Here is a 13,504-nt window from a genome sequence, read left to right as displayed (position 1 = left end):
GGAACGATCTTGTAACGGAATCCCATCAGAGGGAGGCATCGAGCCCTCGGACCCCGTCGACAGGGGACCGGGTCCGGCAGATCACCCGCAGGTACTTTTGGGCGCGCCTCTGGGCCTCTAGCCGACCCCTAGCAAATGGGGCACGGACGTCCGCTCGGATTACCCGCCAGCAGCTCACTGGAGACACCATGTTCGGCGCCCACCGAGGGCAACATGGCGCTTTCCCACCCTCCTCCTTGCGGAAAGGCGACGCAGGGGCGTATGTAAAAAAGTCGAGTCTGTCCCTGATCGTCCTCTCACCCTGTGTAGAGGCTCGGGGGCTGCTCTCGCAAACCCGGCTCCGGCCAAACCGTTGACAGCGTCAACATACCAGCCCGAGAACTTGGGACCCGACCGTGCACCCGGGCTACGGCCAGCTCGCATGAGGGAACGACCAGACCAGCCAAAGCATTGCGCGAGGCATTAAGACCTCGGAGGAGTCAAACCACTCCTCCGAGGCCTCGGGGGCTACACCTAGCGGGTGCGCTCGCGCGCACCCACCGGAACAAACCGAGAAAGGCTGGTCCCCTTGCAAAAAAGTGCGACAAAAGCCTCGAAGCGAGTGTTAACACTCCCTTCGAGGCTCGGGGGCTACTGTCGGGGACCATAATTAGGGGTACTGAAAGGGAATTAGGCTTACACCTAGTTCCTAAATAATTTTGGTGGTTAAATTGCCCAACACAAATAAGTGGACTAACTAGTTTGCTCTAGTGTACAAGTTATACAGGTACCAAAGATTCACACTTAGCCAATAAAAAGATCAAGTATTGGGTTCAAACAAAGGAGCAAGGGCCAACCGAAGGCACCCTGGACTGGTGCGCCGGACTGTCCGGTGCACCACCGGACATGTCCGGCGCACCAGGGAAGACCGACTTCAAACTCTTCACCTTCGGGAAAATCTAGAGGCGACTCCGCTATAATTCACCGGACTGTCCGGTGCTCCAAGGAACGGCGCCTCCGGAACTCGCCAGCTTCAGGAAACTGCGACGGCTGCTCCGCTATAATTCACCGGACATGTCCGGTGTACACCGGACTGTCCGGTGTAACAGCGGGGCAACGGCTATTTCGGCGCCAACGGCTACCTGCAGCGCATTTATTGCGCGCCAGCGCGCGCATAGGTCAGGCACGCCCATACTGGTGCACCGGACACTCTACAGTACATGTCCGGTGCGCCACCGGACATCCAGGCGGGCCCAGAAGTCAGAGCTCCAACGGTCGAAACCCAACGGCTTTGGTGATGTGGCTGTCGCACCGGACATGTCCGGTGTGCACCGGACTGTCCGGTGCGCCATCGAACAGACAGCCTCCACCAACGGTCATGTTTGGTGGTTGGGGCTATAAATACCCCCAACCACCCACCATTCATGGCATCCAAGTTTTCACACTTCCAACTACTTACAAGAGCTAGGCATTCAATTCAAGACACACTCAAGAGATCAAATCCTCTCGCAAATTCCACACAAAGCTTTAGTGACTAGTGAGAGAGATTTGCTTGTGTTCTTTCGAGCTCTTGCACTTGGATTGCTTTCTTCTTTCTTTGATTCTTCATTGCGATCATACTCACTTGTAATTGAGGCAAGAGACACCAATCTTGTGGTGGTCCTTGTGGGAACTTTGTGTTCCAAGTGATTGAGAAGAGAAAGCTCACTCGGTCTGTGGGATCGTTTGAGAGAGGGTAAGGGTTGAAAGAGACCCGGCCTTTGTGGCCTCCTCAACGAGGAGTAGGTTTGTGAGAACCGAACCTCGGTAAAACAAATCATCGTGTCTCACTTCGCATTTGCTCACGATTTGTTTTGCGCCCTCTCTCGCGGACTCTATTATATTTCTAACGCTAACCCGGCTTGTAGTTGTGATTATTTTTGAGAATTTCAGTTTCGCCCTATTCACCCCCCTCTAGGCGACTTTCAATTGGTATCAAAGCCCGGTGCTTTATTAGAGCCTAACCGCTCGAAGTGATATCGGGAGATCACACCAAGAGGGAGATGGAGACCGACGACAAGCCCACTACGAGCCAAGGGAGCACTTCATCGGAAGAGTCCCGCACCAAGAGGAAGGAGAAGAAGAAGGACTCCTCCAAACGGAAGGAGAAAAGATCTTCTTCTTCACACCACAAAGAGCAGAAGGAAAAATCTTCTTCCCACAAGTCGCATCGGAAAGGCAACAAGCATAAGAGGATGAGGAAAGTGGTCTACTACGAGACCGACACTTCATCAACATCGACCTCCGACTCCGATGCGCCGTCTGTAACTTCTAAGCGCCAAGAGCGCAAGAAGTTTAGTAAGATCCCCTTACACTATCCTCGTACATCTAGACATACTCCATTACTTTCCGTTCCATTAGGCAAACCGCCAACTTTTGATGGCGAAGATTATGCTAGGTGGAGTGATTTAATGAAATTTCATCTAACCTCACTCCACAAAAGTATATGGAATGTTGTTGAGTGTTGGGGACCTTCGGCGTCCGAAGGTCCTCAAAAACATGATTTAACAGTATTTCTGTAGTACAATGTGTGAACAGGTACCCTCAGACTAAAGTCGGCATTGCAGCAGATCGGAATAATACGAAGCTTGATACAGAGCCGAAGGTGTTGAGTAGGAAAGCTTCGGCGTAACAGCAAAGAGTGGAACCGACTTAAAGATGAAAAGGCTATTCAGACCTCGATAGACTACTATAGAGTTATTATCAAATGTAAAGGGCATGAATGTAATTTTGTAAGGGCTGTGTCCCATGTCTATAAATAGGTGAACAGTATCCCCGTACTGTTCACGCTGACTTGGCATTCGCTTTTTGCGTCACGCTTGTACTATCGTTTCCTTCCGATTGAAGCACTTGAGAACAAGTCTCCAACATTGGCGCCCACCTCCGGTGAACTCACTTCCATTTCTTGAGCTTTTTGACATCTTCGGCAAGCATCACCTTCGTCATGCCGCCGAAGAAGGCTTTAGCACCAGGGGCTGGCACGCTGCAGCCGCTGGACCCCAATCAAGACGTCCTTTCTCTTAGAGAGGCACGAAGCCAGAAGAGGAAGGCTACCAGTCCAACACCTCCGGAGGATGATCTAGATCAGGAGATTCAAAATCTGGAAATCCTTCAGCAGCAGGTTCAACGCAAGAAGGAGAAGATGGCCAGGCTAGTTGAACTGCAGAGGCAGATAGATGAAGCCTCTGAAGAAGTTCGTCATCTTGCTCAGGATGAGCAACATCGAAGGCCTCAGCATCAAGACCTTCATCAGGAGGGCTTTCCAAACGAAGATGACTGGTATGACAATTTCCATCATGGGAATTTTGTTTTTGATGATGCTTCTCCCCTGTCCGCTGAGTTACAGGCTACACCTTGGCCTCCGTCCTACAAGCCGCCTCAGCTCCCCGTATTTGATGGTCACTCAGACCCGAAGCAGTTTTTGATGAGCTACGAAGCAACAGTGTCTTCGTATGGTGGCAATGCTTCAGTCATGGCCAAATCTTTCGTTATGGCTGTCAGAAGTGTTGCTCAAACCTGGTATTCTTCCCTTCGACCAGGAACGATCACTTCATGGCAGAAGCTGAAGGATTTGTTGTTAACCAGCTTTCAAGGATTTCAGACGAAGCCGGTCACTGCTCAGGCTCTGTTCCAGTGCACTCAGGACCACGAAGAATACCTTCAGGCATATGTCCGAAGGTTCTTGCGTCTGAGGGCACAGGCACCAACGGTGCCCAATGAAATTGTCATCGAGGCCATGATCAAGGGGCTTCGGCCAGGTCCGTCAGCTCAGTACTTCGCCAGGAAGCCTCCTCAAACTTTGGAGAAGCTTCTCCAGAAAATGGATGAATACATTCGGGCCGACAATGATTTTCGCCAAAGAAGGGAGGAGGCTTTCAGGTTTTCTGAAATGACCAGGGGCTTCGGAGGAAGGTTTTACCCGAGGCATGTGAGATCAATTCACAATTCTACACAAAATGATGACAGAGGAAGCCAACAGCAAAGGCCACAATGCTCCTCACAGGCTTCTGGACAACAGCAAAGCTCCTTCCGGCCACCAGCTCCAAGAGGCAGAGGCGCCAGGGGCTTCGGAGGAAGATTTGGCGATCAACCGAGAAGAATCTTTTGCTTATTCTGCGGTGAAAACAAAGGCCATACTACCAGGATGTGTCATGTCACTATACAGAAGCAAAAGGAAATAGCTGAAGCAGCAGCACAGCAAGCCCAGCCGAAGCAGGTCATGCATACAGCTTCGTATCATTCGCCCTACATCCCAGAATATGTGGGCAACCATCCTGCAGTCTCTGCTGCTTCGGCGAGTCAGCCTCAAGCTTCCTGGCAACAGCCTCCGCCTCCACCTCCGTTGCAACAAGGCCAGCAGCCAGAAGGGAGCCAATATGCTCCACATCAAAGGGACTTCAGAGAATAGTCCGAAGCTCGCACGGTCAACAGCACCGTGCCAGAATCAAAGCACATCTATTGACAAATATCCTACCTTAATAACAATCTTTTTCATTCAGTTTTATTTTCTGTAATAAAGGACATTGTTTTAGGTTTCATGTAATTAGTTTCGTTGATTCCTACAAGAAAAATATGTTTTCTTCACAGGTTTGTGATAATAAAAAGGACCTTCGGATTATCGAAAATTCTTCGAAGCAACAAAAGTCGTTCTAAGGAACGCAGAGTAAGTCTGACGAAGTCACAAAAAGTCGTTCCGAAGGGAGCGCAGTGTAAGTTTTCTGCTCCAAAGTCGTTCCAAAAGGAATGCAGAGCATACAGCGAAAAGTCAACGCTGATACCGCCTAAGTAAAAGGCGAAGAAGCTCCAAAGACGTTCCTAAGGGAATGCAGAGCTTATACCGCCTAAGTAAAAGGCGAAGAAGCTCCAAAGACGTTCCTAAGGGAATGCAGAGCTTATACCGCCTAAGTAAAAGGCGAAGAAGCTCCAAAGACGTTCCTAAGGGAATGCAGAGCTTACAGCGAAGAATCAGCGCTGATACAAAAATATTGTGTGGGGATATGTGTGTATCTTTCGGAACAAATGCCATCTACGTAATATAACATCATCACATCATTTTGCATAGCATAAGCATCATACATCATGTTGCATATGGTACAAGCGGGGGGCACAATATTGATCTTCGGAAGTATGCTTTGAAAGAGTGAAAATCGTATTGTCACAAGGAGACACAATCTTCAACTTCGGAGTATAGCTTCGGAGAATGTTTTCACGAAGCTTGGATATTCTTCATCTGAGCGCTATGGACATTGTTGTGATACATAAAAATTTTTCTTCACGAAGCATGAAAAGAAGGGAAGGTGTTTTTTCGCCAAAGACTCAAAAAAGGTGTGTATGAAAAGTTTCATGCATCGTAAAGAATTAAACCATAAAGAAAAATAAAACAAGTATGTTACATACAGGATTACAAGATATTACACGTGTTACATTTAAAATGTTTTTACAATAGCATCTAGTCTTCCCTAAGTACCACTTCTGCAGCTTCGTTCAACAGTCGATCGACAACCTCATCCATAATAGCTTCAGCCATCTTTTTAATCTCATCGTCACCCTTAGGCCGTGCACCCGGAGATACTTCAGTAGGATCTGAGGAAGGACAGGACACGGCTACTTTGCTATTACAAATCATAAACAAATCTTAAAGCCTAAGATTACAACACGATAAAAACTATTAGTTGATACCTAATTGACCTTCGGCCCCTGCGCTCTTTTTAGCAGCCTCAGCTACTTCTCTAGCATCGTGAATACCCTTTTCACTTCTTCGAATAATTTCTCCGGCCATCTCTCGGCCACCATTATCCCAGATATCAGTAAAAAACTTTCCACCAATTATACTAGCTTCGGCCGAAGGATCTTTTGTATCTTCAAAGGACAAAGCAGCTTCGGACTGTGCTAAAATTTTTACGTGTTCGCAGCCCTTCTTCTCTAAAATAGTGGCAATCCCTCTGGCGCCAGAGAAGGCACATATATCTCCTCGGCTATTTAAAATTTCTTCGAAGGCTTCAGCTTCATGGTCAATCCATTCAATGACACCTTCGGGATTGCCTCTCGAAAAGTTTTCTTCACTTGAGAATGCGCCGACCTTGGCGAAGCTAGCCTTTAATTTTTTAACACAATCTATAGATTTATTGTAGCATCTCTTTTTGGATGAACGAAGCTCTTCAACAGTCACTTCTAGGTGATCTGCCCATTGATCGCTGAGTTCACGCTTTGTTTCTTCAAGTATACGTTCTTCTTTGGCTCTGGCCAGTTGTTTCCGAAGGTCTTCAATTTCGCGTTTCTGAGCTTCAGCTTGACTTTTAAAAGCAGCTTCGTCCTCCTTTATTTTATCTATTAATGAGTATAATATTTTGTCTTTTTCGAGACCTTCGTTCCTCAGTTCAATTACTTCGGAACGAAGGTTGCTCAGGGCTATAGTACAACCTTCGTCTTCAGCATCTTTCTGTGCCCTGAGGGCATTGCTGAGTATCAGGCCCTGCAAACAGGAGCATGTCTGTGTCAATAGTTTTAAACAAACGAAAAATTTTGAACTCGACAAAAAATACAAGAATTCCATTTGTCGCACCTTTAAACTGTTGTAAGCTAGACTGTCAGCCAGATCGTTTTTTGACAGCACCGAAAGTCCGTCTTCTAAAGTTGGGAATCCGAAGCTTCTGCTCATCTCCCGACAGACAGAAATTTCTTTGCTGTCGGGGAGACAATACAAGAAATCTTCTTCTCCACTGCCATTAAATATCAACGCCCCCTTTGGATATTTCAACTTTTGGGCATAGTGTTGGGCCTCTTGTTCTTCTTTTTCTGATAATTTTTTCCCCGAAGCATGACGAAAAATATAATCACGAATTTTGGAGGATGCTTCGGGGGTAACAACACCAGTTTCTTCAGCAAAGGTTGGCTTTGTTATTTTTTCTGCCTCACTTTCCAAGGTTTTTGCCTTTGCGGACTCTGAGGGCCCAGCTTCGGCTTCAATTTCTTGCCCTGGAGCTGTAGAACCAGAAATTCCAGCTGTTGTTTCAGGAGTAACAACAGCCTTCTTCGGAGGTGTGCTTGAAGTCTTAATTGTTTCTAGTACATCTAGCACATTCGCCATTCTTCTTCTTTTTGGAGTCACTGCTGGCGCTTTTTGATTTTTTGTTGTCTCAACATTTGCTGCAGGACTCACAATTTCTGGTACTTTTTCTTCAGTTGGTTTTTCCACTTCTGCAATTTTTTCTGTGGATAGCGCTTCGACCATTTCTTTGGTTTCTGGCAGCGAAACCTTCGGTTCTTCTAGTTCTATCTTTTTCGCCGATTCGGTTATCCCTGCAGCTGCAGGTGGCGTGACTGGTCTGGTTGGCTTTTCAGCCTTGGTAACCGAAGAAGATTTCTCGGTAAACTCCGGCACCGAAGCTGGTTCGATATAACGCGGCCGGTGAGTGAGGACTTTTATTTTCTTTCTTTCAGGCTCTGGCTCGCTAGGAGCAGTTGCAGCTTCTTCTTTTGCAGAAGTTATGTTCTTTCTTTTTTGCCTTCGGACGGGGTAGTAATAGTCAGGGTAAACAAACCCAATTGCATCAAATACCCGATTCAGCCTCTTCTTTTTTCGGCCTCCGAAGGCTGCTGACATCGCGGTATCTTCGGCCTTCGAATAAGCACCAAGCAATTCGTCACTTAAATTTTCAATACTCTTTAGCTAGTCGTCATCTGGCTCAGTAAATTTATCTCCAAACTTGAAGGTGTACTTCAGTCTCACAAGCCCACCTTCGTCGGTCTCTTTTATAGTTTCTTGAGGCATTTCCCATTTCTCCGCAAGCGGCCACACCCGGAAGGCAATATGTTCTTGTACTAAATCTCTTGTTCCAATAAAAGAGCAGATGATGCCGAAGGCCCTCTGGCATTCTTCGGCAGCTTCATTCATTTCCACCTTCGGCCTCCGAAGGCCGAAGCTTTGCCAAATAGGACGCATGATTATACCTTTGATGTCTTCTCGTGCTGATAGGTCATTCTTCACATAAAACCATTCTGTCATCCAATCCCCGGGCCATCTCTTCCGAAAGGTTGGTACGGGACAGCTTGCCCCGGACCGAGAGACGAAACTGTAGCAGCCAAAGTTATTGTGGTACTGTTCTTTGCCCCAAGGCTTTGTTTCATATAATAATTCATGTATATTGCAGAAGCTTCTTGCGTCAGGCTTCAGACCTTGGCTTCTCGTGGCCCACACGAAGATATTTAGCCTTATAATCGCCTCTGGAGTAAGTTGATGAAGATAGACTTCGAAGATTTTCAACACCTCCACGACGAAGCTGCTCAAGGGGAATCGCAATCCGGCTTTCAAAAAGCTTCGGTACACCACAACTTCATTTTCTTCAGGGTGTGGACAAGTCTTTTCCCCTTCGTCCGCCCTCACAATGGACAGATCCCGGAAATACCTTCCCCTCATATTGGCAAGATGGTTTTCTTTGATAGCTGATTTGCCGAAAACCGCATGACTTGGTCGCCAGGGGCGGTCTTCGGAGTCTTCACCGCCACTATCTACATCAAAACTGTCACTGTCACCAGTATCTTCAGACAAGCCTTCCAGAATTTCCTTGGTGATTTTTTCCGTGTTTGTCTTCGACATCGCTATAAGAAACCCCAGGTTTTTCTCCTCATCAAGAGACAGTTTCGCCTCAGTAACAGCTTCCTTGTCTCCAGACATCTTCGGAAACACTAAAAAACTATTTTCAATGCCGAAGCTTTAAAACTAAAGACTCAGGGAATCTTAGCGCGCAAGAGCTAAAAATTGAGTAAGCGGGAGTGGTTGGCCAGAAAGCGTGCAAAATGAGTTTGCGGTATGGCCATATTTATACGCTCGGTACGTTGAAAGTTGAAAGACCCCACTTGTCATTGAATGTTGCTATTCTAGCAAAGGGAAGGTGTTTTTTCGGACCTTCGGCGTAAAGCCTTCGTCCATATCGCAATCTAAATTTATTATTTCAAACAAATTAATATTGCGAGGGGCTACTGTTGGGGACCTTCGGCGTCCGAAGGTCCTCAAAAACATGATTTAACAGTATTTCTGTAGTACAATGTGTGAACAGGTACCCTCAGACTAAAGTCGGCATTGCAGTAGATCGGAATAATATGAAGCTTGATACAGAGCCGAAGGTGTTGAGTAGGAAAGCTTCGGCGTAACAGCAAAGAGTGGAACCGACTTAAAGATGAAAAGGCTATTCAGACCTCGATAGACTACTATAGAGTTATTATCAAATGTAAAGGGCATGAATGTAATTTTGTAAGGGCTGTGTCCCATGTCTATAAATAGGTGAACAGTATCCCCGTACTGTTCACGCTGACTTGGCATTCGCTTTTTGCGTCACGCTTGTACTATCGTTTCCTTCCGATTGAAGCACTTGAGAACAAGTCTCCAACATTGAGTTTGGAGCACAGGTACCATCCATAGGGTATGAGAATTATGATACGGACGAAGTGGCCCAAATCGAGTGTCACACCCGGTTTCAGAAGACAAACCGAATGCGAACTATGTACGTGCCAGGATCAGAATTCACGTACACAGCGATTACATAAATGAACATCATCGCACAGTGCTCGAATAATAACATAAAAGGGTATTAACTTATTACATCACAGAGTCATAGACATCCACATAGGCATCAACTTAACAGTTAAATCAAAGTGCTAGCGAAACGCAGTAAAGATAAGGCCTTCACAGGCAGCTGACTGGGGGTTGCCGCCAACCCACACCTAGAATTCGTCGTAGTCTTGAAACTCCTGGAAGTCTCCTTCCACGGCTTCACCTTCTCCTGAGCAGTGATTACAATGCGGACAACCTGGTGTTTGGTGGTAAAGCAAGGATGAGTACACATCAACGTACTCAGCAAATGTCCCGTTTGGCTGAGGTGGGCTAGCTTTATGTGGGGTTAAGCTCAAGCAGTTGCTTTTAGTTGGTCAGGTATTTATTATTAGTGGAAGCCAAGTTTTATCATATAACCAACCCGTGAATCATTTCCTCATCGAGGAACATCATTATCGTCATCGAACCAAAATAATAAATAGAACCATTGTATCTCGAACCATCTGTATCTCAGATCATCTGCATCTCTAATCAAAGAGGATCCCAAGGCCGCTCATAACCGTGAGCACGGCTGATATATCAGTTTCTAACCCTCTGCAGAGGTCGCACACTTTACCCATGAGCCGTGATTCCCGTTTTGCCCGGGGATCATGACTCCCCATTGATCACTTCCTAGGTGGTCCGGCAGGGTATCACTACGTAGCCTTTACAAAGATTCCCTAGAGGTCATAGCCGCCCGTTAGGTTTCTCCAGTTTGATAAACACAGTACCTCTCCCCGCAGGAGGGTGACTAACAAAAGCAAAATGAAAGAACCTCGGCACCCAGTCTCGGCAGAGCAAGCACTGTGCCTGGACCCCATTGACGGCACGACGGCGAAGCAACTACACCTCTAGTTCCTCTAATTATTTAGCTAAGGGTGCCCCATTTCACCCTCATGGTTGCACTGTTATCCCGGGTTGTCACTCCCCAAACAGGTCCTTACGGAGAGGCACTCAGGAAACAGCCTGAGCCCCCTAAAGTATCACAGGAACATCATCGGGGTAACATCATAGTATCATAAGTATTCACATCATGTTCATTGATTCAAGTAAAGCAATAGCATAATGCTAACCATGATAACCCAAAAGGTAAACAAGGATAAGGTAAATGGAAAGCTAGTCAATCCTTAGGTTTCAATTAAGTAATGCGGGACAGTGCATTAAAAGTGAATGGGACATAATGGGTCAGAGGACACTTGCCTTCACCAAACAGATGCTCAGGGTCTTCAAACTTGTAGAACTCGAAGAGCCTGATCACTTGGTCGCCAACGCTTGGTCTTCGATTCCTCGAAGCTCGGGAACGACGCTATAATCGTAACACAAAGCGAAGACAAACATGTACAAGCAAACAAACACATATATGCATAAGAACATTACACCATACAAGATAAAACATAATAAAAACGTGCAATATAAAATAGAGAGCGCTTCTACGGTTACGCGAGCATAAGAAACGCGACAGTCGAAGCTACGGTCGAGAAGTTATCACGTTTACGTTAAACAAGTACTAATTAGAACATCCAATTCAACATAATTATATTAATTGATATTAATCAAATGTAAATTAATACTACTACTTAGTTTTGACTAAATTACTATTTTAATAGTGAACGATTGAACCAATAATTAATTAACTGACCCGAGTGATTATAAGTGAACGATTTAATATCACGCGCGGACAGCTTGCGAGACGCGACAATGCGCGATGTGTGGCAACGCGTGCGAACAGCACGCGCGACACGCGCGAAACAACACCGCGGCACGTGCACGGTACGAGCGGACTGACACGATACACGAAACTAATTAATAAATAACATAATTAAACTAACCAATTATTTAATAAGAATAGTCCAGTTAACTTTAACTGGACTAATGTTGATTTACAAATGCGCAACTTAAACTATAAATTAGTTTTAACTAAATTGATATTTTAATTATATTGAATAAACAAATAATTAATTAGTTAACAAAAAATATGTGCCGTGATAAAATAATATTTTGACATGTTCACGATGTTATTGTGTAGCTAACACAACATAAAATAGTCATAATGAATCTACAACATAAAATATATTGAATATTTACTAATTTAAATATTTAAGATGAGGTGGAATATTTCTACTGGCTGAACCAAAGCGACACGAAGGACCATAAAATCATAGCCAAAACAAATCCTGCACATGCCTTTTTGTGTGAGTGAGGAGCCAGATTCTACTACGTGCATACCACCATGGACAAGGTAAAAAAAAACTGCAAGTGGGACCCACCACGTTTTCTTCTCCACTATCACACATGAACGTTTCTCCTCTCTCCCTGGCTGCTTGCACGAACGGCAACCACACCAATTCTAGATCGCACAGGAGGCACGCACGGACACGGCCGGTGTAGGCTACGTAGGCGGCGCGCTGTATGGCTGGAACGACACAGGGCAATGCGGCACATGCACCCAGGACTAGGCACAGCAGGGCGCGCAACCATGGCAGCATGTGTCACAGGGAGTTTCTTACCTCGCTGAGAACTGTGCTCCATGGGCGGACGTCGTCGTTGCAGCAAGATCGCGCATGGACCGAGCCGGACTGCGCAGGCGAGCCGCGCTGGCTGCACGCCGCGGGCCACGCCGGCTGCGCGCCGCAAGCCGCGCCCAGCACGGGCGAGCTCGGCCGGCCGCGCCCAGCACGGGCCGCAGAGGTGCTCGCCGGGGCGCTTGCCGGGGCAGGAAGCTACGCAGGGGGAGGGGCCAGGCTCGCGCGCCAACAGTGGCTTCCTGGCCGTGCCTGGGGAGTTCGTCGGGGGGGCCTCAGCCATGGGCAGAAAACTGCTCGTTGCGTGCCTGCACAGCGAGGAGGAAGAAGGATGGATAAAAAAAAAGGGGAGGAGAGAACTCACCTGTGTTGACGGCGATGCACTGCAGGCGGAGGAGAACCGTCCGAAAGGGACGTTTGTGCTGTGAGATCTAGGAGGACGTGGGGGGCTATACGACGATAGGGGTACGCATATATAAAAAGAGGATATGAGAGGTGGTTGCCAACTTCGCCGCAGATCGCGTTCTGGCCGAGCGAGAGAGACTGTTGCGCGATGAATTGTGCGAGACAGTATAAACCGGAGACCGAGTTAGGCGGGTGGTAGACAAGGTTATATAAAATTAGACGAAAATATTTGGAGTTGGCCCGTGGGCCCAAGATGACGAGGTGGACGTCGAAAGGGATAGACGGGGATATATGAGGATTGTCGACGCGAGCAGCATACCGTTCGCGAGAATACGCGGTTCGGTGATCTCGCGAACAAAGGCACGAGATCTAGAACATGTTTGATGAGAGGAAGAAATATATATATTATCGAGTTTCCAAGATCTTGTAGTTTTCGTAAATACTGAATTTTAGGTATTTAATTAATATTAGAAAAACTAAAATTCATATTTTAGTACGTGAAGAAACGTTTCGAAGGTTACCAAAATCTTCCGGAAACAAGATCAAGATAATTCGATATAGTTAAAAAAACTTTGCACTCATAAACACTATGCAACGACATGAATGCAACAATCAAAGCTTCTACATGATTTTATTTTACTACGCCAAAGACTCATATATATATAATAAAATAACATTCCCTTATTTATAAAAAGAGAAGAAAAGGAGGTAAAGAAGAGGGTAACACCTGAATTTGGTGGATATTAGGAAAAAAAATTTATACCCCCAAATTCAGGGTGTTACAAATCTAACCCCCTTAACAGGAATCTCGCCCCCGAGATTCAAGAAAAAAGCTAGCAAGGAAACAAGGTTGGTTCATAGGTTGTTAACGGCTTTCTTGAGCTGACTTTGACTCTACAAGCTTAACTTGCGGACTGGTTGCTTTGACCTTTAGATGTTTGAGACTGATCGATGCAGTTCTTGAGGATCT

General features: G+C 46.3%; 1 pseudogene; it reads right to left on the bottom strand.

Annotated features, from left to right (window-relative positions):
- The window catches only part of LOC103652522 (heparanase-like protein 3), a 66,680-nt pseudogene extending 54,544 nt beyond the window's left edge, over window positions 1-12,136 (bottom strand).
- Between the last annotated feature and the right edge of the window lie 1,368 nt (window positions 12,137-13,504).

This window comes from Zea mays, chromosome 3, assembly GCF_902167145.1.
Source record: "Zea mays cultivar B73 chromosome 3, Zm-B73-REFERENCE-NAM-5.0, whole genome shotgun sequence".
NCBI lineage: Eukaryota > Viridiplantae > Streptophyta > Magnoliopsida > Poales > Poaceae > Zea > Zea mays.
The sequence above is the reverse complement of the archived record's forward strand: the minus strand, read 5'-3'. Positions and strand labels throughout refer to the sequence as shown.